Source organism: Corythoichthys intestinalis, chromosome 1 (genome assembly GCF_030265065.1).
Source record: "Corythoichthys intestinalis isolate RoL2023-P3 chromosome 1, ASM3026506v1, whole genome shotgun sequence".
NCBI lineage: Eukaryota > Metazoa > Chordata > Actinopteri > Syngnathiformes > Syngnathidae > Corythoichthys > Corythoichthys intestinalis.
Window position 1 is genome coordinate 80808541 of NC_080395.1, and position 4526 is coordinate 80813066.

General features: G+C 36.9%; 1 long non-coding RNA gene across 8 annotated transcripts in view; it reads left to right on the plus strand.

The window, feature by feature from the left end:
* Nucleotides 1-941: 941 nt before the first annotated feature.
* LOC130919044 (uncharacterized) overlaps nt 942-4526 on the plus strand; it is a 6475-nt gene continuing 2890 nt past the window's right edge. Inside the window, exons 1-4 of one of the 8 annotated variants that reach the window (XR_009063895.1) lie at nt 942-1158; nt 2645-2736; nt 2865-3017; nt 3227-4526. The exon at nt 3227-4526 is cut by the window's right edge and continues 2068 nt beyond it. This is a non-coding gene — a long non-coding RNA (uncharacterized LOC130919044). Of the gene's footprint in view, nt 1578-2619; nt 2737-2864; nt 3018-3226 lie in introns of all 8 variants that reach the window. The other 7 variants (XR_009063892.1, XR_009063886.1, XR_009063885.1 and 4 more) reach the window with 7 other exon arrangements.

The window sequence follows — 4526 nt, forward strand, 5'->3', positions numbered from 1 at the left end:
CAGGTCAGTCACGTCAGCCTCTCGCCATAGTACACGCACACACACACCCACGCATCCCCCACCCCACACACACACAATTTAGTTTTTGTGTCTCAGTTTTTGTGTTTGTTTTTGTGTCTGTCTGTTTGTCAGTTTTTGTGTTTGTTTGTCTATCTGTCAGTTTGTATATTTGTTCGTGCCATGTGAGAGAATATTGTCAAAAGCTGGAGAGGTCATTAGCAAAAAGAGGAACCGGCTGAAACCAAATGCTGCTGAGATGATTCTGTTTTTAAATAAAAATGTGTGAAACACCCAAATCCCCATCCCAGTGTCACTAGCATTCTATACACCTACCATCAAGAGTTCCCTATTGCACAAGCATTTGCGTATTTCATTTAAAAGTAACACAACAGCTTTTTTTTGTTTGTTTGTTTTCATTATTATTATTATTATTATTTATTTATTTTTTTTATTAATCTGGGGGAAGAATAAAGAATACATTTCAGGCTAGTGGTCAAACCCACTACTGCTCGCACATCAGACATAGTATATAACCACCATACCACCCACAGGTTTCATTGTTCAGATGACACTTGGTCATTTGGTTAGATGACAATTCAATATATTTTTGTCCAGAAGATGTCACCACACTGAATTGTGTCAAATGCCTCGTAGCACGGAACCATCTCAACACATTTGCTTCAGCGGTACAGAAAGCAGCGGTGAAGCAGTGTCGTCTGTCGTGACTCACCACACTGATTCGTGGCAAATGCTTCATAACACTGAATGAACCATTTCGACACGTTGCTTGATATATATTTACTGCTTCAGAAAGCTAAGGTTTCTCCATCACTTGTACGACCCTAATTTCCAAATGTTCCACGTGACGTTGAGACGTGTTTGATGCACGAATTCTTCTTTGTTTGTATGTTTGTTTTCTTTTGATGCACGAGTTCTTTAGAGCGTCATCCTCCAGCCTTTGTGTCGTTGGACGTGCGTGCGTGCGTGCGTGACGTAGTCAAGCTTGTGTGTCTGTCACAGAGCGAAAGAGGCTTGCGTCGTATTAAATTCTCCTCTGAAGTTTATCTGGCTGATCTTCTATCTGGACCTGAGAGATGAAGAAGGCACAATCGCTCCTTTTCCAAGCGTTGACCGTGCTTGGCATTTGGGCTTCGCTTGGTGAGTTCACGTTTTTATTTGACTTCAAGGTGCCTCACTGCAAACGTTGTTGGGACTGGATTTGTTTCTTCAGATCATTAGGGGATCAATATAAAAGGGCATTTTATTGGCCCCACCTCGGGGAAATGTATACTTGTCAGATTACTAGACATATTAAGCAAACTGTCAGTCTCATTTGAAACAATGGAAACAATACGTTATACATCCGCGGTTTTGAGACACTTTCTGATCCGACTGTGAACTTTTGAAAAAAGGGTGTAGTAAAGCCTATTTAAAACTAACGACTGACTTTAAGCATTGATATGCCACTCATTTAACTCACTGACCGCCACTGACTGAAAACCTGAAACATTCACTTCGGTTTGCCTTGGAAGGCTGCAAATGGATTGGACGTCTAGCACCGTCATTGGCACAGAAACGTGAGAAACCATAGCCAGTCCTCCCAGTTAAGAATAAGCGCACTTCTGTTGTTGTCAGTAGTAAGCTAAACGAACCAAAATTATACATTAATACAAATGTATATATATAACTATTTTAAAACTATTAAAATTATTATGAATTAAAAAAAAAATAACACTAAATATTACTATTAAATTGTATAATAATAATTTTAATTTAATAATAATAAATTTAATAAATTCATAATAATTTATTTTTTAATTTAATTTTATAGTATTATATAATACTATATTATTATTAGTAGTAGTATTACTAAATATAATAACACTAAATATATAATACTAAGTATTGACTAATGGCAGTTAAATACTCTTGTAGTTTAGTTTTGGTTAGTTTTAGTTTTATACTAAAGGGTCATAGTATTTACCTATGATATAAATAAATATCTACTTTTTTAAATTCCATTATAATCTTAATGATTTTTTAATCAATAAATTATCAATAAACCCAATAGATTTGTATTAATGTATAATTGTATTTTTTCATATATAAATAAAATTAACATTAAAAAATAAAAAATAAATACATATATGTTACAGTTCTACATGGACTGAGGTTTTCAATGCAACGCTTCACATTCCAGGTGTTTTGTTTCACATTGCGAGATGGATAATTTTGTATGTGGTGCTTGTGTGTGTGTTTTGTCATAATGTATCAAACGTAGGAAGAGAATGTCCAAAAGACATGTGCTTCAACACAACAGAAAACTTAGCTCCAAAACCATTGTCTGTGATCTCAATTGATCTGGATCATGAATACATATAGGTTGAGGTGCTGGAGGGGGAGGGATAATTGAACTTTTAATGACCGAAGGGAAAACAAACAACAACAAAAAACCTGCAGTTGAACACAATCTTGATGACTTTTACAATTGTTGTTACAATATGATTAACACCCCCCACCAACACAAACCTATATAAAGACAAACCGAACACTTTAAAATGCAACTTTTTTTCACCTCGACCTATAACCTTACTCACATTGTCTTCACTGATGCAAAAGCATCTATTGCACTTTCATATGACAGTTGTTTTGGAAGGGCACTTCTTTCCTGGACTTGGTGGGCTTGGACTTGGTGCTGATGTGGATAAGTTCGCTGTAAAATGACACATTTCAAAGGTAAAGCGTTGGTCAACAACATGTCACTTGTATTCTGCTTGCCTTTAGCCAAAGCATCGAAAGCGTTACTCTTTGCACATCCTAAGTGTGTGTGGGTGTGTGCGTGCGTGTGTGTGTGTGTGTTTCAGACAACCCTATGCTGAGAGCTACAAACTCTTTTGTGAACAAGTGATCCGTCAAAGGATTATCGTTGACAAAGAAGTGCTCAGAATGGACAAGCCAAGAAGGTTGTTCGTGAACATCGTGAAGAACCATGAGGATCTTGATGCTTCAGACTACAGGTAATTTATAAATATTCATACTAAAAAGTTTTTTTTTGTTTTTTTTATTTAGTCTCTGAAAAAAAGCCTTGAGAGAACGTTTCATTTTGTTCTCTTTGGTGTATTTGTGTGAATGAGAAATATAAGCGCAAGAGTGAATGTATTATGTGGGTGTGTGTGATGTGAATATGTGTGTCTTGTGCTCATCTTTCCCTTTAACTTTGTTTCAGGCGGGATATGCTGAAAAGAAGATTGAAGTGTGATTTCCCCCAATTAGTTTTTTATGGGGAGAGATTTGTCTCAAAAATATTCTCACAAATGCTTTCGCGATTCACACATATCTTTTGTAGATGCACAAATATATCAGAGATTTTCACATGTATTTTCGAGATCCACAAATATATCCATGAGTTTCACATGTGTTTTTGTAATTCACAAGTATATCCTCGAAATTCACATGTGTTTTTTTTTATGTAGTGCGTGCACTCATCATGAATTATTGTTTGTAAGCATTCGAATTGTATATGGGAATCAGCGGCCGAGTGCATTTATTTTTGAGACAAACATAACAAGAAACGGTCAAATTTTCTCACACAAGCGCATTCGCGATTCACACTTGTGTTTTTCGAATTCACAAATACATCCGCGATTCTCACAAATACATTAGTGATTTTCACACGTGTTTTTCAGATCCACAAATACGTCCGCGTTTTCCTCGTGTGTTTTTTAAATCCACAAATACTTCCGCAAATGTCGCATGTTTTTTTTAATGATGTGCGCGCAATTATCATGACTTGACATTTTTTAAGCATTCAGTTTTGCTTGTGAATTGCTGGAGCTGTGTTTTTTTTGTTTTTGTTTTTTTTTTTAAACAGCGAACACGCGCATTTCTTTTTGAGACAAACGTCACTCGATGTTTCACCAAGATTTTCTCACACACAGTAAACCAAGAATTTTCACGTGTCTCAAATAACCTCCGCCTCAGTCCGATAGGCGGCAGTATTGAGCGCATAGAAAGGTCAAAAGTGCCCATCAACACAGATGGCAAATGGTGTTCTACTTATGTAGCGCTTTTCCACCTTTCAAGGCGCTCAAAGCGCTTTACACTACATCGCCATCTACATACAGGTGACGCAGCACCAGGAGCAATGTGGGGTTCAGTATCTTGCTCAAGGATACTTAGGCGAGTTCATCAGGGCAGAGAATTGCACAACCTCTGGGTTGGGGGACAACTACTCTACCGCAGAGCCACGCCATCCCCATCCCCAGATCACATACGGACACCTAGCGGGTGACATTACACCGGGCAACAGATAAACAGGTGTCTTGGGTCCGTTGGAAAACCTACCCTATTCCATTTTTTGTTTTTATGTGTGTTAATAAAAAAAAAAAAAAAAAAAAAGAGAAATGAATCATCTCCCGTTTCCCAATTAAAAACTGCTAATTCAATAACGGAAACGAGACTTAATCCATTTTACCAATTAATGGTTTTGAGCTGAAGTCGAAAAACAAAATATGTCCAATATTTGT